Source organism: Dipodomys merriami, unplaced genomic scaffold (assembly GCF_024711535.1).
Source record: "Dipodomys merriami isolate MVZ:Mamm:240054 unplaced genomic scaffold, mDipMer1.0.p SCAF_115, whole genome shotgun sequence".
NCBI classification, from domain to species: Eukaryota; Metazoa; Chordata; class Mammalia; order Rodentia; family Heteromyidae; genus Dipodomys; species Dipodomys merriami.
In genome coordinates, this window is record NW_027202438.1 from 754,361 (window position 1) to 776,079 (window position 21,719).

The window sequence follows — 21,719 nt, forward strand, 5'->3', positions numbered from 1 at the left end:
AAATACTTGTGATACCTTTATTTAATACTTTAAAGCTTTCCATTATTTGGTTATATCAAAACCCATCTCTTCCTTCTTTTCCTCCTTCCATTCCTTCATATCCTTCCCTCCTTTCAATCCTAGCAATTAAACTCAGGGCTTCATGCATTTTAGGTAGTTGCTCTACAAAGTGAGCCATACACCTGCTCTTTTTGGTCAGTTTGGTTTTTGTTGGTCATGTGGCTTGAACTCTGCGCCTTGACACTGTCCCTGCACTATTCAGCTCAAGGCGAGTGCTCTACTGTTTGAGCCACAGTGCCACTTCTGGTTTTCTAGTGGTTTATTGAGATAGGAATCTCACACACTTTCCTGCCTAGATTTTCTTTGAACTGGGATCTTCAGATGTCAGCCTCCTGAGTAGCTAAGATTACAGGCATGAGCCACCTGCGCTCAGCGCTGTTTTAGCCATTTTTATGACAGGGTTTTCGGTTTATGACGAGCCTAACCTGAATCACAATCCCTCGATGACAGGGAGGGTTGTGTGTAGCAAGTCAGATACAGTGGGAAAACAACTTTCTCTGCCCATCACAGGGAGAATTTTGGAGGACTGTATTAGAAATGTCTAGAAGTGGGTTGTAAGGAGCATTTTGCTTCCAGGATACTCTTCCCACATCCCAACATTCTAGTCCTGCCAGAAAGGTTCTATGGTAGAAGGCTCAGGATGGAGAGGGCAGACTCTCATTTTCCTTGTCACCAATCTGCCCACAGCATCGATTGTTGCATCTTAACTATTTGGATGGACTTCTACCCTGATGATTTTTATAAGCACAAGAAACTTGACATCCTGATAAAACTTACACAGTATGACAAGTTCAACACTGCCTCTTCAGACTTGCTGTTCTGCTTCCATATTCTTCTGGATCAGCTGAAGCAACGAATGACCCGTGAGACCAAGAAAAAGAGTAAGTAGTCCTTGTTTAGATGCCTTAGAGCTTGTGAGTAGGGATGGAACCTAGGTCTCAAGGGATGGGCCTGCTTGGCCAAGAGCCCTTTGTAATACCCAGCTTGACAAAATGTCCTTTTATGGATGTTCTATGCCTGGTAATGTCTGTTCCCATTTTAAAAGAACTTGGACATAACCACTCATTAGAAACACCCTACCTTCTCATCAGTGTTCAGTCCAAACTCAAGTTCTACAGCTTCTCTTATTAAATCCTATCAAAGTTTAGTCACACTTTAACTTCTAGAGTCTACTCTCTAAGACTCTTGTACCTATTTCCATTCTTATGTTTGTGTCACTGTAGAGAACTTCCTGCTGAACTCCAGATAAAGAACCCATCAGTGATGTCTCCTGTGGTGACTGATGGAGATTGGAAACCAACACTGGACTCCAGAAAGCATGTGAACATAGAGGCTTTTTTCAATGTGTAGAAAGGCCCAAGTAGGTTTTGAGTCCTGTGGACATTCCACTGGTTCTTACCTCCACATGTGATGTAGGTGTACCTGCACATACCACCAAGGAAGAAGATGATCCAGAATGTCTTCCATTCATATTCACAATTCACCTAGATCCCATCCAAACCAGTAAAAAAGTATTGGTCTTGGAGTGCAGGGTAAATGTGTGCAAATGGAAAATGACCCCAGTCTATGTTCAGGAAAACCAATAAGTTAGGTCCAAAGTCTAGATTCAGTTGAGGAAAGGGAATCTGTCCTCACAGAATATCCAGACCAATCTGTCCTGCTGCTGGGGATCCAATTTCCAATTGAGAAATAAGATCGGTCGCTCCCTAGACTCAGGAAGAAAATGCTGCCTTTAATAAGGAAGTAGATCCTTTTGAGGACGCTGAGGCAGAATTTGTTTCTGAAGGCAACTTAAAAGACAATCCAGATTTAGAGATTGCTTCCACATTTCTTTAGAAAATCTTTATATTTATTTTTGGTCCTGATTGTTGTAAAATGATCATTCTAGTTATTTTTCTAACGTTATTAAAATGTCAATGTTTATGTTATGTAATACAATTCATGAGTCTTAAATGTGGTTTTCTTCAACCTACAATGTAAAGCACCATGCACATGTGTTCTGTGTGTGGGAAAACACAGAGTGACAGGGGGCTGAACAAGAGACCCTACTGGATATAAAGGGAACAGTTAAATGCACAGAGAGTTGCAAGGAAGCCAGGCCATGCCTGCATGGGTGATAAGGTAGCTACAAAAGCTCTAGGACATACCAGATCAGATGACCTAGAAAGCTGGTCTGTCAATTGGGACAAATGCTACAATACTTATAGTATGTGGGACTTTCTTCCTACAATGAGTTCAAACCTGTGTGTATATTCATTGTGCTTTGGGAAATATTGAAGAAAAATTTGGCTCCAGTGACATAAAAATTTTACTTAGGGCTCAATTTATTTGACAAAATACATAGGAAATATCAACACTGGAAAGTATAAGCCATTATCAATAGAAGAAAGAAGGCTTATATAGATGGACAAACACAAAATCAGGAAGCAATTAAATCAGTTATATGGAAATACATGTTATATTCATTACATTTTATATAGTATATTATATGATATATAAGATCAAATACAATTTTTCATACTACAAGGGCTTTTAACCTTTTCAATCTTAAGTATTCTTTTTCACATAATATTAGTGTAAAACATTATTGGGGAAAGTGGTAATATACCTTTGATTATAATTATATGAATATATATTTTTGTGTTTCTAGATATAACATTGATTATAAATAGATGAATAAATATAAACATATATTTGTATATCTGTCTATGAGGTGAATATAATGAAACAGGCTACACGATATATAAAAAGGCAGTTATGAATTAGTATATGAGACTCAGGCCTGTAATCCTAGTGATGTGGGAAGCTGGGTTCTGAGTTTTAGTTTCTCTTACCCCTATGTAATTAGATTTTCAGAGGAGACCTGGTCCCTCGAGTGTAGCCAAGAAACACGTATGCAGGAATATCACACTCTGTGACCACAGAGGAAAGTAAGTAGAAATCAGGACAAACATTTTATTCTATGACAGTCTACTCAGTTCCTGTGCCAAGATGGCCATCTGTAGAACATCAGATGGAAAGTTGGCATTCCCTCCCAAAATGTTTTTGACTATCCTGAATTAAACCTTATTTCTCTTCCCAAGCTACAAACACATAGAAATATGCCAAGGGCTCAAGAGAGATGGAAAAAGACTTACAAATACATAAAATTATATACTTTTTTGGGGGGGAGTCTGGTTGTCAGCTTGAATTCTGGGCCTGGGCGCTATCCCTCAGCTCTTCAGCTCAAGGCTAGCGCTCTACCACTTGAGCCACAGCGCCACTTCTGGCTTATTTTCTTTTTGCTTATATGGTGCTGAGGAATTGAACCCAGGGCCTCAAGCATGCAAGGCAAGCACTCGACCACTGAGCCACCTTCCCAGCCCCCAAATTATATACTTTGTTTCAGTCATTCAATGACAAATGATCAAAGGCATATCTTGAATTTTTCTATTTTTAATGGAAATGGGAATATACACTGAATGCATCAGGGAGTAGGTGATAGTTTGGATGCTGAGTTGTGGAATGTACTTCTGGGCATGGGAGACACTTGCCTTGGAGAACTTGTGTGGGGTTGCGTCTCCTCACACAGCTTCACAAAACAATGCCCATAACTTGTATGATGTCATAGCCATCTTTCCATAGCAGCAAATAGATGTCAGGCACTGATATTGCTCTAAGGTTGATTAAGCAACACAGAAAGGCACAAAGAACGAGAGGGAATGACTGCTAGCAACCAGACATCAGCTTCAAGAGCTGTCCTGACCAGAAGCTAGGATAAATTGAGCTGGAGAAGGCTAATCCCCATGCAAGGCTTCTGAGCACTAAGGACCAGGCACTATTATAGGTGTTGGAGAAACAAGTGAATGTGGCTCTCTCCTCATCAATTTCATGCTGAAAAGAAAACCAGAAATCATAATGATAATTTCTATAAATCAGAAACATGACATTGATAATTTCATGGCAACAACTTCACAGTGGGTATGTGAGGACATATCCCTGAGGAGGAGATAGTTAATCTGAGAGCCATCATCCATGCAATTAACTAGAAGCAGATACTCCAAGCAGTAGGAACAACAAGTACATCCCTCAGTGATGGGAAAGGACGTAACTTGCTTCAGAAAAGGAAAACATCACTGACGTGTTTGCTTGTGAAGTAAGAAAAGAAGGTACAACAAAGAAAAAAAAGATCAGACATGATCGGAATAAATTATATAGATATTGGATGCTCCGGGTTACAAGAAGAAAAATTCTGTTATTCTAAATCTGACATGACCCACTGGAACCAAAGTGCTCAAATAGTAGCTAGACACATCTGATTCACCTACAGAATACTTTTAAAATGTGATTCTAGCCAGGCTCTGGTGGCTCACCACTGGAATGCTAGCTACTCGGGAGGCTGATACCTGAGGATCAGGTTTGAAGCAAGCCAAAGAGGAAATTTGGAAAGACTGATCTCCTATTAACCACCAAAAAATTATGGACATGAAGCTGTGGTTCAACTGGTAGAGCACTAGCCTTGAGAAAAAATTAAGGGACAACACCCAGGGTTTAGGTTCAAATCCCTGGACTTCACAAAACAAAAATGTCAACAAATAAAATTTCGTGCTCAGTCGATCATCACTTAACATTCTACTTCAATGTATTTGGTATGAGCCTAGGAAGTTACATCCTTAGCAAATGCTCTCCCCTCATATTCTGCTTCATTACCAGTATTCAAAGCCCTGGCATTACCAAAGTCTCCTCCCAGTTAGCATAGCAGTCTACCACTGGGAATTAATAGATATATTTTTATTAATCATAATCTATACACACACATCAAATGAGTAGTAGCCACAGTCCATTATTCTGAATGTTTTTGCTCCCCCTTTGAGTTAATAAGCCTTACCATTAAAACTATAGAATACTTATCAAATTAAATCAACAGTCATCATTCTTCCACCCAATCTTGTAACCTAAGTTATGTGGGTTTTTTGGTTTCTTTGATGTTGGTGCCCTGTATCTTGTATATACATTTCTCTAGCTTTGGGAGGTGAAGGGAAAAAAACCAAATGCTTAACTCAGGATACAGTTTGACCCATTTTAACAATGAGATCAAGACACTATGTTCAAAAACGAACTTTACAATTTAGGCAGGGAGTGGGGAGGGGGATGGAAAGGAATAGTTGTGGAGGTGGAAGGGTAGGGATGGTAGGGGAAAAACAAAGGAGGAGGTAACAATGCTTGAGAGGAAATGAACTCATTACCTACCTTATGTAACTGTAACCCCTTTGTTCATTATTTTTACAATGAAAACATATTAAAAAAGATGAAAAGACCCAGAAATAAATTTACATACTTACAATCATCTGATATTCGGCAAAAGAGCGAAAGATGTAATGTGAATAACACATAGCCTTGCTGGGTGCCTGTGGCTCATGCCTTTAATACTAGCTACTCAGAGGCTGAGATCTGAGGATGGTTGTTGAAAGCCAGCAGGGACAGGGAAGTCCATGAGACTCTTAGCTCCAATAAACCACAAGAAAATGGGAAGAGGAACTGTGGTTCAAGTACTAGCCTGGAGATGAAATGCTGAGGGGTAGCTCCAAGGCCCAGAGTTCAAGCCCCACGACCGACAAACACACACACACACACACACACACACACACACACACACACACACACACACACACACACACACACACACACACACACACCACCACCACCACCACCACCACACACACATACACATACATCATAGCCTCTTCAACTATTGGTGTTGGGAAAACTGGATATCCATAGACAGAAAACTAGAAGTGGATCTCTGCTTGCACTAACATCAATTCAAAATGGATTAAGTACATTAAAACCAGACAGAATAAGGGTGACATTAGAACTTATAGGTACTGAGGTGCGATATGGGCAGCTGCACGGCCCAGCACCGGTAGTTGCGCTCCAGATCCCGCAATCTCGCACCGCGTGCCTCCTCCCCATAACCACTTACTCCAGTTGGCCACTGCGATGGGCACCATGCATCTGGCGCGCCCCACGCTCTGGGTAGCTCTGCTCACTGTCCTGGCCCTGTTCCTTGGGCCGCTGGTGATGTGGCCCCGTCGTGTGCTGAGAGTCCTGCAATACGAACTCGCTGGCCCAGTGCACACCTCCGCCTGCCGCGCCCGCGTGTGCTGAGCTGGTGTGTGAGCCAAGCTGTGGCTGCTTCCTGACATGCACACTGCGGGAGGGCCAGCCATGCCGTGTCTACAACAAACCCTGCAACTAGGGGCACAGCTGCCAGCTGCCAATGGCTGAGCCACGCCTGCTTCAGGCACTGCTGTATGGCCGCGGGTTCTGCGCCAACTCCAGCGTTCCTGGCCACCTGAACGCCGACCTGCTGCCTGTGCCCTCTGCCTCAGGAAATGCTAGTGAGTCGGAGGAGGACCAAGGCAAGGGTAGCCTGCCCCGCTGAGCACACTAGGGTGCCTGATTCCAAGTTCCATTCCATTCACTCAAAGCTGGATATCATCAAGAAAGTTCCCGTGAAGAACTACCAGCGCTACAAAGTCGACTGTGAGTCCCAGAGCACGGACACCCAGAACTTCTCCCCAGAGTCCAAACGGGAGACAGAATATGGTCCCTGCCTTTGAGACATGGAAGATATTCTGAATCACCTGAAGTTCTTCAATGTGCTGAGTCCCAGGGGTGTGCACATCCCCAACTGCGACAAGAAAGGACTTTATAAGAAGAAGCAGTGTCGCCCCTCCAAAGGCAGAAAGCTGGTGCATGGAGAAGTATGGTCAGCCCCTCCCAGGCTTCAATAGCAAGGGCACGCATGACGTGCACTGCCTCGGCATGCAGAGGCAGTAAACCTCACTGCATCAGTTTAATTGTAGCTCCAATACACTTTACTTTGCACAAAAGACTGCCATGGACAGAAAAACACCTGGCTAGAGCCTCAACTTATATTTCTTTTTGTGAGGAACTGTTTTTTGTGTTTTTTTAAAAAGAAAATCCAAGGTTAGACAGAGATTTTTGAAATGTCTATTGTTCCTTTAAATGGTAAACTTGAGCATATTTGCACTTTTCAGTAGTCAGAAAAGAAAATATTTTTCTGTTGCTTTCTGTAAAATAACATACTCCTGCCGAAAGCAGCGGACTTGATCCCCTTCTAGAATCCTCTCCATATCTGCCCACTGGAACAGCTAACCTTCCACCTCCCTCACTTCAGTGGCTATTGTAGAAGACATCTCCTCGTTGCCCTTCACCCTGCTCAGGCCTCATGGAGAACAGGAAAGTCAGAAACTCCAGTCACCTGGTCACATCTCTACCATACACGAGACCCCTGGCCATCCTGGTCCTATCTTTGATTCCAAGGCCTGGACCCCTGGGCCACAAAGTTTCTTCATTATCTGCAAGTGACTTGATCTGCTTGGAAAATACTGGAGAGATTGAGGTGGAATCTTAACTGACCAAGAAAGTTCTATAAAACTGACCAAAAAAGTTCTAGCACATTCTGGGAAACTTGTAAATGCAAATTTTTCTGACCTCCCTCCATCAGGCAGCTTTTCAAGGATGGAACCCAGTGGAAGGCCCAGGGTTGCCTTGGCTGTGGTCCAGCAGGGCATGGGGGAGGCTGGGAGTGTACCCCACACCTCACAGGCCTCACCAATAATGGAGTAATCGCTTTGGAGGCAACAAAAACAGAATATTTTCTAATTTAACTTCTAGTTTGGGGTTGAGGATAATAAGCTATTCAAAGGCAAAAGTTTATTTTCACCCCTCATCTTCATTCTTGACCTAAGAAAACAATGGTGTTTAATGTTATCTAAACAGGAAAGATGAACAGCTTGTTGAGAGAGCCTCATAGGGACACTGGGAACACATAGAGAATAACTTGTGTTTGTTGAACTTGGAGTCCAACTTATAATTTATAATTCACACATATATGCAGAGAGAGATATGTTCTCAATGGTTAACATTATATACAGCATAGCCCAACTATAATAGGATCCATACTAAATAATCCTAGATAGTGTTATAGATACTAGAAGGTGTAACTATGGCTGTGACCAGGAGAGGACACTCAGTCCAGTGGGGATTTTCTCTCCCCAAGGCCAAACCCATGGCAGTATTTGGTGTGGGGCAATTGTCGTGCCCTACACTGCTCTCCTTAAGAACAAAAAGAGGTCTCAAGACAGTCTGCCTACCTCTTACAAGCTTTCCTTTATTTTTTAAATTTTTTGGGGGAGAAAGTATTTTTGAAAAGTTTTGTCTTGCGATGTATTTATAAAAGTAAATAAAGATTTTACCATTAAAATAATAATTAAAAAAAAGAACTTATAGGTACTGGCAGGAACTTCCTGAATAGAATCCCAGGGGCACAACAGATAGGAGAGAGACACAACAAATGGGCCTCCATCAAAGGAAAAAACCTTACACAGGCTAGGTATATAGCCACTAAACTAAAAAGACAGGGAACAAATTGGGAAAAGATATTTACCTGCAATACATCAGACAAAGGGCTAATTTGCAATGTATACATGGATCTCAGAAAACTACCCCTCCCAAATCTAATAAACCAATCACCAAATGGGCAGAGGAGCTAAGGAGAGACTTCTCAGAAGAAGAAGGAAGAACGGCAAAGAAACATATCAGGAAAGGTTCATCATCCCTGGCCATAAAGAAAGTATGTATCAAAGTAATCCTGAGATACCATCTTATCCAAATATATTGAATTCAGACAACAAATGTTGGTGGGGAAGTGGAGATACTAGAAAATGACAAGGACTTTTGTACAACCATGTTCCTTGCTGCTCAATTCACAGTGACAAGAAATGTACACAACCCAGATGCCCCACAATAAATGAATGGAACCAATAGTTATGCTATCTATATACAATGAAATTTTAAAGAGCCATTAGAAAGGATAAAATAATGTCATTTGCAGGGAAATGGATGACACTAGAATAAATCATGTTAAGAAAGTTAAGCCAACATCAAATTGACAAATGGTAAATGTCTCCCTGATATGTGGAAGAAAGGTTTAAAACACAATGGAATATGACATACTGTGCAGGACTCTAGGCATCATATACCGTAAGAACAGAAGAGGAAGCCTTTGGCGAAAATCACTAAGTTGTAATACCCAAGCACCTTTTCTATATAATACTATATATATATATATATATATATATATATATATATATATATATATATATATAATTGAATTGAATTGAATTGCAATGATAAGGAAACAAAGGAACTTTTCTTAATCTGTCTTTTAATTTTCTGATTAGTCTGTATTCTTCACCTAATATACAGGGAAGATGGGGGAAGGGCACAGAATTAGTGGGAACTGGTGAAAAATTGCAGCAGCAGAGCCCTCTGGCTGTACTGGACATTGATGAAAGTGAACCATGCAAGTCGAGGTTCAAGATGGGAGGGAGGGTATGGAAGAGAATCGGGGAACAGATAAGATTATGTAAAAGGAAGTAAATGTACTAGTTACCTGACATACAGAAAGGTAACGCTGCACTGTATCACCGCTAAAACATTTGTTTTCAAAAGAAGAGACTTCCCAAATGACAACGTAGGAGAATAGAAAAATACAGAGCAGATAATTCTTTTTTTATGTCCTTGGTACCTGATAGATTCAATCAATAGCTAATGTCCTACCAACTGAGTCATACATCTAAACCCAAAAGTCCTTACAATATTAAAATTTTTCATTGATTTATTCATATTTTCTATTTACTTTGTGGTTTGTGTGTGTGTGTGTGTGTGTGTGTGTGTGTGTGTGTGTGTGTGCATGTAAGAATTGGAGTTTGATCGCAGGATCTAGGTGTTATCCCTGAGCTTCGTTTTTACTCAAGAGTACACTATACCACTTGAGCCAAAACTTCACTTCTGTTTTTCTTGAACAGTTTATGGGAGATAACAGATTCACAGAGACGTTTTTGCACCTCTAGATGCAAATCATCATCTTCAGATCTTAGCCTCTGGAGTAGGTAGTATTACAGGCATGAGTCAAGGCTTATGGCTTATGAATTGTTGTCCCTTTTTTAAAAAGCTGGTGCCAGTGGCTCATGCCTGTAATCGTAGCACCACAGGAGGCTGAGATCTGATAATTGAGGTTAAAGAAAACCTAGGTAAGAAAGTCTGTGAGACTATTATCTCATAAACTGGTTAGCAAGAAACCAGACGGGGCACTGGCTCAAACTGGTAGAGTGTTAGCCTTGAGCACAAAAGAACAGGGACTGTCCCCAGACTCTGAGTTCAAGCCCCACATATTAAAGAAAATGTAAAAAAATTGCAAACACTTGTAATCTCAACATCCTCAATTAGTGGTTCATTTAAAGTTAATTTGCATCTCACTTTGTACGTATTTGAGGGGGAACTAAACATTAAAAAAAATGAGCAGCTGGGTTCAAGTAGCTCATGCCTGTAATCCTACCTTTTCAGGAGGCTGAGAAATGAATATGGTGGTTTAAAGACAACTTGGGCAGAAAAGTTTCCATGAGACTGCTATTTCCAATTAACCACTAAAAAAACAAGAAATGGCACTGTGGTTTAAACTGGTATGGGCAAAAGAGTTCTGGGACAATACCCATGCCCTGTGCTCAAGTCCCATGTCTGAAGGAAAAATTGAAATCAGGGATGGGAAGTTGCCTTGCATGTTGAAACTTTGGGATCAATTCCTCAGTACCACATAAGCAGAAAAAGCCAGAAGTGGCACTGTTGCTCAAGTGGTAGAGTGGTAGCCTTGAGGTGAAGAGCTAAGGGACAGTTCCCAGGCCAGAGTTCAAGATCCATGGTGGATAAAAAAAAAACAATCAAAGATAGTTCAAACATTTAAATGATGTGCACAATAGACTATACACTAAAGATGAAAGATTAAATTAATGAATTAATAATTAAAATGAACAACATTGTTTCGATTTTGTAAGTGGTGACTATAGCAGACAAAGTGATAAGAAATAATGATTCATTTCTAACCACTCATATTGTTTTAAACTCATTTACTACTTTTAAACTAAAGGGGCACATAAGTATCATTTTACAGAAAAACAAAAGTTGTACATGTATTTCAGCCTGAATTTCACATTTTATAATTTTCTTTTTAGTAAACCATCAGTATATTTTCATATAAAATACCTGTAATCCTTTTATTTAGTACTTATCATTCCAGTATTTGATTATATCATAATTCCTCCCTTAATTTTTTCATATCTTTTCCTCATTTCTATACTAGCAGTTAAATTAAGGGCTTCTGCACTTAAGGTAGGTCCTCTAAAAGGTGAGCTACACGCCTGCTCTTTTTGCTTTAGTCACGTTTGTTTGTGTTGGTCATGTGGCTTGAACTCTGGGCCTGGAGACTGTCCTTGCACTCTTCAGATCAAGGCAAGTGCTCTACTGTTTGAGCCACAGTGTCACTTCTGATTTTCTGGTGGTTTAATGGAAATAAGAGTCTCACAGACTTTCCTGCCTAGACTGCCTTTGAACTGTGATCTTCAGATCTCAGCCTCCTGAGTAGCTAATATTCAAGGCATGAGGCACCTGCACACAGCTCTGCTTTAGCCTTATTTTTTTGTGGGGGGGGTGAATTCTGGGCCTGGCCACTGTCCCTCAGCTCAAGGCTCAAGGATAGCACTCTACCACTTGAGCCACAGTTCCACTTCTGGCTTTTTTTTATTCTGCTTATGTGGTACTGAGGAATGGAACACAGGGCCTCATGCATGCAAGGCAAGCACTCTATCACTGAGCCACCTTCCCAGCCCTGCTTTATTCATTCTTATGGCAGGGTTTTCTGTTTATGACCAGGCCAACATGGTCCACAATCCTTCTTTTTTATCTTTTCTGAGTAGATGAAATATAAAGCACAAAGCATTTGGTTCAGATATTGATTGAGATCCAATATTGTGAATGTTTCCCTGGGCTAGCCTCAAATCATAATCCTCTCTGTATCAGTCAAGACCCAGCAGCTAGCATTACATGTATGAGCTCCCATGCATGGCTCAAATTTCTGACAACTAAAACATATGAACAAAGTTTTAATAATTTTAAATGTTTAATTTGAGGACAATGAGTGCTTTTAATTGTCTAATTTCAAATTTCACCAAAAAAACCAAATATTAACTTTTGATTTCCTAGATTAAATAAGCATATAAACTTTAAAAAGCAATTAGCTATTTAAAGAAAAAAAGCTAGGGCTGAAAAGGTGGCTCAGTGGTAGAGCGCATGCCTTGCATCCCTGAGGCCCTGGGTTCGATTCCTCAGCACCACATAAGCAAAAAGAAAAAAGCCAGAAGTGGCGCTGTGGCTCAAGTGTTAGAGTGCTAGCTTTGAGCTGAAGAGCTGAGGGACAGCACCTAGGCCCAGAGTTCAGGCCCCACGACTGTACTCCCCCCCCCCCAAAAAAAAGCTAAACAGTAATCATTCTTACCACAGTAACTTTGGACTTAACAACTTGTCAAACATTGTTTACATCATAGTTGGTTTTTATTGGCAGTATATTCCATAAACGGATCATGCCACCCCCAATAACGATGGCAAAACAGCCAATATGCACAGGACTGAAAGCCAGGCTGTAGGCCATCACACCATCCATGCTCTTATATCTGATTTGCTTTGGAAACAGGATTATTCTTCCATTCTTTCTACAAAATTGCATGATTAGTAAGCATGATTTAGAATGAGAGTGGCATCATAATTCATGTTCCAAGTAGGAGTCTTGGTTTCTGTATATCACTCCCATAAATCTACATACTCGACTTGGATTTATTGTTTCAATGTTGTCTTATTTGTAATCTTCTATATTGTATTGAACCTTTATACGTAAACACAGAGCTTCTCTTTCTCCTATTATTGCTATTGTTTCCTTTACTGATAGCTCATGTACATTTGGGAAATAATGAACAGCATGTACACTCACAAAAAGAATGTTTTAAGAACCTTCTTCCCATTTAAAATTCGCCTTAATTTACAGAGAACTTACAAAGTTTGAACACAATGTACTCATGTATAATGTATTTGTAAGCAATATAAATTTCATATTTTCTCTTTACTAAGTTGTCTCTGAAACACGTGTTACCTCAGGTCCAAAGGTGCCCTAGTGTTATTTCAGTGAAGCCAGAAAACTTTCATTATAACTCAAGCAGCACCATTGATTGTTACTGAAAGTAACCGTTACAGGATGTGGAAACTGAACCCAGGAGAAGAATGGAACATAGAGGAATAACAAAGTTCAACTTAACTTGTGCTTTCCTTTTTACTGTACAAGAAAAGTATCGCAAGGCTTGAAGGAAAATGTCCCTGGCTTTTCTGAGTGTGCTCATTACTCATATAAAATTTTTCTGTAAACTTCTAGTTGAGAGTATTACAAAAGGAAATAATGTATCATTTGAAGGCCAGCATAAAACAAAAGGAAATAACGTTGTTTTAAAAGTGTTCTCCTGCAAAGCAACAAAGAAATAATCTTATAAATGCGTTAGAAACACAAGCATGAAAGAAACGAAAACATTTAAATACATATTTAAGGGTTCGTTTTCTTAACATCACATTATCTGACCTTTTCCGCTTGACTTATACCTATACTAGATATTGCAAATAAGGGAAACCATGGGACCTATGTTTCTTTGGGCCTGGCTTACTTCACTTAATATAATTTTTTCCAAGCCTTTCCATTTCCTAACAAATGGGGAAATGTCATTTTTTCTGATGGAGGCATAGAATTCCATTGTGTATATATACCACATTTTCTTGATCCATTCATCTACTGAGGGGCATCTGGGTTGGTTCGATATCTTAGCTTTGGTAAATAATGCTGCAATAAACATAGTTCTGCTGGTAGCTTTAGTGTGGTCTTGTTTGTAAACGTTTGGGTAAATGCCCAAAAGTGGGATTGCTGGGTCATAGGGGAGATGTATGTGAAGTCTTTTGAGGAACCTCCATACTGCTTTCCAAAGTGGTTGAACAAGTTTACATTCCCACCAACAATGAAGTAAGGATCCTTTCTGTCCACATCCCCTCCAGCATCTGTTGATGTTAGAGTTCTTGATTTTTGCTGTTCTAACTGGTGTGAGGTGATATCTCAATGTTGTTTCGATTTGCATTTCTCTTATGGCTAGGGATGTTGAACACTTCTTCATGTGTCTATTGGCCATCCTTCTTTCTTGTTCAGAGAAGCTTCTCTTTAAATCTTTCGCCCACTTATTTATTGAGGATTTGTTGTTGGGTGGTTTAATTTTTTGAGTACCAAGTATGTCCCTCCCCCACAGTGTAAGCCCCGCTTTCACTATATTTGATGTCAGTATAACATGTGGAGGAGATGGCGACAAACAAGTCGTTTAAGGGTACAGGTGGACCTGTTGCAACAATGAGAAGTACAAAATGTCATGTCAAAACCAGCTTTACAATGTCGGTGGGGGGGGGGGGAGGGGGGTATGATTGGGTGGGGGGCGGGGGGAGGCTGGGAAGGGAGGTGAAGGGTAAACAAAGGAGGAGGCTGCAATGCTTGGTAAGAAATGTATTCATTATCCTCCCCATGTAATTGTAACCCCTCTGTACAGTATGTTCTCAAATATAATAAAATAAAATATAAAAAAAGTGTTCTGCAAAGGAACAAAGACATGGAGGTTTAAAATGTCTTATGGAAAGATATTTCTCTCCTGAGATGATTCTCTTGATGTAGGAGAAAGTTATCAATTCCTTTGTTCTGGCCCTGAGATCTCCAGAATATAAAGATTCCAAAAAAGCAGGATCCAGTGAGTATGATCGGCAAAGGAGCCTCTTCTCTGACCAGTACTCCTTTAAAGAGGGTCCCAAAGAAATATCTGGGATTTTTGTTTGCTTGTTTGTTTAGTTTTTGCTGGTTCTGGGGCTTGAACCTAGAGGCTGGATCCTGTCCCTGAACAGTTGTCTTTCCTGCCCACCTGCCTCCAAAGCTGTTACTCTACTGCTTGAGCCAAAACTCCACTTCTGGTTTTATGGTGTTCAATTTGCGATAAGAGTTTGACAGACTCTCCTGCCTGGTTTGGCTTTGACTTAAAATAGTAAGAAAGCTAAGTGACATCAATTGTATAGTCTTCTCTTTGGAACAAAAATATTAGATGAAGTTCATTATAAAGCTAATATTTGACAATGTTTAAAGGAAGAGAATATGTCTAGCAAAGAAGCCATAACTTAAATAACTCAGCAAAATAGGTGCACTGAATCATTTTGAAATTATTTTTTCTGCTTGGGAAGATTATTGATATTGTCCTTCCTTTCGGGGAAACTTAAGGTAATATTTGCACTTTTTGTTGGTTGTGGGGCTTAAACTCAGAACCTGGGCAGACTCCCTAAGGACTTCAGCTCATGTTGAGTGCTCTACTGCTTAAGCTACACCACCACTTCTGGGTTTCAGGTGGTTAATTGAAGATAAGGGTCTCATGAACATTCCTGACCAGGCTGGCTTTGAACCACAATCCTCTGGTCTCAACCTCCTGATTAGCTAGGATTACAGGCGTGAACCACCAGCACCTAGCTCATTTTTGCGCTTATGTGCACTGAATGACACTATGCAGACAAATAATGGAAATTTGAATGAAATGATGGCATTGCAGCTTTTCAGAAAATTTGAGGTAGCAATAAATATGTCCTCCTTTCCATGTTGTTTCATTAATGACTCATAAGCTATGGCATCCTTACATTAACATCTTCTGCCATCTTTTTAGGTGTACTTAGTATCAGGAAATGTTCATAGAGAAATATAGAAAGATTCAGATTTTTAGAAAGCAAAGAAGATATGGTATGAAAGAACAGCACAGAAGGAGATACAGTTATTGCACAGAAATTAAGAAGTTGTCTAAGAGATTTAGAATGCTAAACACACCGAGGAATAAGACTAGTTGATAACTATTTATTCAAAAACCAAATGGTTCTCTAAAAAAAATTCTGGTATACCTTAGTTACTATCATTTATTCATTATCTCTGGAATTATTCCTTCTTTTCTGTCACAACCGTTACTTTGCCTCTGCCGTTTTGGTGCCATAAATGACCAAAAATATTTCCAAATCTCACTTAAGAGTACCCTTCTCATTGTGATTAGCAGTGACCATTCAAAAACCTGGAATCTTTGAATTTCCAGAATTAATCTTCACCTGACATCTAAGCACATTCAAGACATTAATTGCTGTGACCTAATGAACAAAACTCTTTCTTCAAAACAATATCCTAATATAAGTGAAGTACATGAATTAGGGACTATTGTCAGGTGTCAGTATGGCAGCAGCAATATATATTCCAAGTATGGTTTCTTTATTTTGTATTTATTAACTAAATGTTTTTTTGTTTGTTTTGTTTTTGTTTTTTGTATTTTGTTTTTGTTATTCAAGGGACTTAAACTCAGGGCTAGGTAATAATTCCTGAAATATTTTTGCTCAAGTCTATCACTCTACCACTTGAGGCACATCACCACCTCCAGTGTTTTTCTGTTTATGTGGTACTGAGGAATTGAACTCAGGGTTTCATGCATGCTAGGGAATCACCATATCATGAAGCCACATTCCCAGAGCCCTAAATGACTTTCTTAAGTTGACATTATATTTTCATTCCATAACTATGTACCATGATATTGGTACATATTTGGTACATACACCTGGCATAATATTGGCCATGTGGTAGAAAATTATGCAGAAAAAATACAATAAAATAAATCCAGTAAGGCTAGATTGTCAATGAATAACCCTCACAGGGCTTATCTCATGGAGATATATCAACACGCTGAGTGAGACTGCTCCTGACCCACAACCCACCTCCAGAACCAGAATGAGTAGGCCATCTTGGGTTCCAGCCACATGGGGATGTTGGGCCACCTCCTATAGCACCCATTCAGCCAGTTTCTGAGAGAGAGAGTGAGAGTGAGAGAGAGAGAGACAGAGAGACAGAAAGACAGAAAAAGTGTGAGAGAGAGAGAACCAGAATTACAGTAAAATCCAGTGCTACTGGCTTAGAACTCTAATCCTAACTAAACAGAAGGCTGAGATATGAGGATCAGGGTTCATACACAACCCAGGCAGGAACATCTGTGAGAATCTTATCTCCAATGAACCACCAGAAAAGTGGAAGGGGCACTGTGGGCTCAAGTGATAGAGTGCTAGCCTTGAGCTGAAGAGCACAGGAACAGTGCCCAATCCTAGATTTCAAGACCCACGACTGAAAAGAAGTGGACTTCCCACCACAAGAAGTGGACTGAATAGCACCCATTGTCCTAGGGATCATGGTAGAGAAGTCAGGCCGAGCTTCCTGTAAACTTGAGGTCATAAGTAGGTCACCTGGCTTCTCTGTGCCTGTTTCCCTAGCTGCAAAACTTAACAAAGTGAAGGATCCCCTTCCTCATGGGGATAGGTTAATAATGAAAGATAGCCATGTTTCGGTTCATAATCCCACACCTGATGTACGATTAATAGCAGGTCCCACCTGAGCACTTTCTGGTATCTTCTTGTCATATGCTCACAAAATTGCCAAAACCTTATCTGAAGGCCGCTCCCTCTCTGCCTAGATGTTTTCCACAGATCTCTCTGTATAAATCCCTTGTTTCCTCACAACTGTCCTGTGAGGAGAATAAGGTCCATTGGTTGAGGCCCTACCAAGAGCTTCATTTGTGGTCAAGAATCGGCTGCTGTGGACTGAGGTTGGGATAATGCATCTAAATCAATGACTGAGCAAGGTGCCACAGGTCTACCATCCCAACTAGAGAGGACCAGGCCTGGTGGAGCATATCTTTCACAGGAGGACCGCATTCCAACTCAGCCTGAGCATATATTTTCTATCTCAGAAATGCTCAAGGCAGAAAGTTCGCTCATCAGAGCCAGAAGAGGAAACAAGCAGGGGGTCATGTTGCCCGCAGAGGGGTGTTTGACCCGGGTTGAGTTGGTGTTGGGGCAGCCACTCACCTGTGTTGCTGAGAGAAACTGTTGGCAGCTGCTCCAAGTGGGGCAGCAGCGATGGCAGCATCATTGCGGACACATGGGCCCAGAGCAGATCACTAGGTGCAGGGAGCAGGTTGGGGATTTAGGCCTGCTGGGAGCACGCCATTGCCTGAGGTTTGAAACCTGGCACCACATGAAAGGAGGGAAGGGGCCGGATGGCGGTGGGAACATCAATTTCCTACTATACTCTAGTCACCTCGAGTCTCTTCCTCACCACTCAGCCACCTCTACCTTCTTCAACTACTGGTAGTGGTGTAAATTAACAGAGGGAATCCCAGTGCTACCTGGCAGCATGGAATGTGGGCGTGGCCAGCATTGTATCCCATTGGTCAGAAAGAAACAAGAAAGAATGGGGGTGTGGCAAGAATCCTGTAAAGCAAGCAGAATGGGTGAGTGTCAACAGGCCATGCTGGGGCAAATTGAGGTGACAGGATGTTCCCAGGACTTGACAAGGAGCCCCAGGGGTTAACAAAATAAAAACAGAATGACATGCAGATGGCAGTATGCTAATAAATATATATCTTTATAGAGCACCAGAGATGTCTACACATTATTCAGTCATATAGACTATATTCCTACGAATTCCTGAGTATTCATTATGCATCCATTTAATTAATGTTATTGTTTAAATCCTTAAATTATTAATGAAAGTACTCAGTGTTCTAAAATTATTGTGTTCCTGTAAGTAATAATATTCTTTTAATGCTTCATAAATATTAAATACAATCAACCAGCCTTCTGAAATGATGCCATTTAATTTCGTAGGATAATCATGCACGATGAACTCATTCAACTGTGACATTGACAAAATTCCAAAGGTGTTCCTTTGGATGGGAGCCAGTTTCTTAGTATCTCTTGCCATTGGTTGGTGTCAGGACGGGGATTCGAAATGAGGGCCTATGTTGCCACATGGGCAAAGGTTCCCTGATAGTCTGTCAGCCTTCAGCCATGCAAGGTGAAGTACCCTTTGCAACAGTGTCATTCAGACCCAGAAGTGTCACTGCAAAGGAAGAAAACATAAAAGACCATATTTTTTCTGTGCATTGTTTTCCTTGCAAGACCTGGGGTTCTAGGATCACAGGAGCACCTGTGTGTCCAGTGGCTTCACCCCATCTTAGGGTGATTAAATATGAGGCAGACTTGCCACGACCTGAGTTCAAGCCTCATGCTGAGAAAAATACAGCTCCCTGGCTTGCAATTCACACAGTTTTTTCTTACAGGCTTTGGATTTGAACTCAGGATCTGGGTAAATCTGCAGCTATGTGGTTAAAGGGGAAGGTCACCTTACATGAAGATAAAAATTCAGGCCTGTTCACTAGACCTGAATTCAAGACCCAGCCCTGGAAATCATACTATATATATATATTAAAGATAAGATTTATACTTACTCATTGATGTTCAGTCCATACATGTTTGGTGTGTTCCTTGTATCTTTTGTTTTATTCATTTATTTACCATTCTGTTTATTACATTGATGACAACCTATCACAGAACATCTAGATTTGTAGAAATGTTCTCCATCATGCCTGACCCCCAGGATTCTCAGAGAAAAGGAAAAAAATTTTCACGCTCTCTTTCTTACTCCATGATCCACTTGTTGGTAGTGCTGCAATCTGAACTGGGGGGAGAGCAAAACCAATTGGCCAATCAGTCATGGTGTTCATATGAACCTGTGAGCAACTAAGGAGTGTGGCCAATCCCAGAATCTGACATTGATCCCCAGGGTGGTCCACTATAGTCAGAAATTCATAATTTAAACATAGGATCTATATTGACATACATGTGTGGACAGCATCTTGTGTTCAATGCAATTATTCTCCTTATTTTGTCTCTAATTCATGGAGGTATTGTGTATTTTAATAAGAATGGTGACAGGTATAACTGTTTTGACATGGATGCCAACCTGTTCCCATGGTTGCAGGGTTGTCTATGCATTCTCCCTAGTATTTGAGGCCCAGGACTTTCACAGGAGAGGATAAAAGATACGACTGGTTTCTGATATCAGAATAAATCTTTTGTCAGTGCTGGGATTTGAGCTCAGATCTGGGTAACTCTGTTGCACTGTGGGGGAAGGGGAAGCTCACCATCTTTGAAGACTAGAATGTCAGGCCTGGTGCAAGGCCTGATTTGAAGGCCCAGCACTTGACAAAATAGCAAGCCCACCTTTTTAACATAGGATTTCTCTTTACCTACAGTTTCGGTTTGCATCTTGCATTCAGTGTAGTTATTCATTCTATCTTCTGTCTTATTCATGGAGTTATTGTGTATTTTATTGCATATGGTTACAGATATAACTGTGGTGACATGGATGACAACCTATTCCCATGGTTAAGAGTTGCCAATATAGGATTCTCCATCCCCAGTGAAACACAGGACAATCACAGGACAGGAAAACATGTGCCACTATAGGATTCTCACATCAGAATGAATCATTTGGTAGTGCTGGAATTTCAACTCAAAGACTAACAGGTCCAATTGGTGAATGGGTCATGGTGAGCACAACAGGCTGAGAGCCACTAAGGAACTAGGCCATTCCTGGGACCTGAGATGGAGCCTAGTTGGGACTAATATAGTCATAAATTCAGAATTAAACAGTGGATATATATTTCCAAACATGGGTGGGCAGCATCTTGCGTATGGTGTAGTCATTCTCTTTGTTTTGTGTCTTATTCAGTGATGTATTGTGTATTTCCTTGAGTATAGGATGACAAATATAACTGTGGTGAATTGGATGACAACCTACTCCCATCAGTATAGAGTCGCGTATACATTCTCCTTCCTAGCTGAGACCCAGATGTTGCACAATACAGGAAAACAGGTGCAACGACTGGCTTCTCACATCAGAGTGAATTTTGGGCAGTGCTGGGATTCGAACTTTGAGCCTAGGAGGCCCAACCGCCCAATGGGTCCACCTGATCACATCAGACTGTGAGCCACTAAGGAGCTGGGCCATTACCAGGAACTGAGATGGAACCCCAGGGAGACCAAAATTGTCCTCAATGATCATTGAAACCTGGAATGTATATGCACCTCCCTGTGTGGACTGCATCGTACATTGAATGTAGTTATTCTCTTTATTTTGTATGCTATTCGTGGGTGTATTGTATATTTTCTTGAGTATATGGTGACAGGTTTAACTGTGCTTATTCCCATGGCCACAGGGTGGCCCGTGCATTCTCCATCCCAGCTGAGATCCAGGACTTGCACAGGAAAGAAAACAGGTGCAAAGATTGACTTCTGACATCACGATGAATCTTTTGGCAGGACGTGGAATCTGAACTCGGGACCTAGCAGGACCAAGTGGCAAATGGGTCCACATGAGCACCCCAGCCTTTGGGACCTGCGATTGAGCCCTCTCCACCGAGGGGACAGCGGGGAGCACAAAAGTCATCCATTCATAAGCTGAAGGTTGTATGCAAATAAGTACACTTTTGCATAAAATAGAAGAGGTGGTAACCTGTGGTAGAATCTAATCTGTGTGACTACCGATTCTTGGATCTTTCCTGATGCCTCCATTTCATGACTGTGATGATTATTGTCATGCTTCATCAACTTCTTTACAAATAATCGATACCCCATGAGTCTTGCCTATCATTTCCTACTTGCATCATGCATGAACTACTCATTCAAGGATGAGATCGTTCACATTTTATGACTGATACCATGTCCAGAAACGAGTATCTCAGGCTCTACCACCATTCCATCAGCATAGGGGGGCTGAATTCATGCCTCAG

At 40.9% G+C, this 21,719-nt stretch overlaps 1 pseudogene; it reads left to right on the forward strand.

The window, feature by feature from the left end:
- The first annotated feature begins 6,048 nt into the window (after positions 1–6,048).
- On the forward strand, positions 6,049–6,882 carry LOC138822779 (insulin-like growth factor-binding protein 3; annotated as a pseudogene).
- The last annotated feature ends 14,837 nt before the right edge of the window (positions 6,883–21,719 follow it).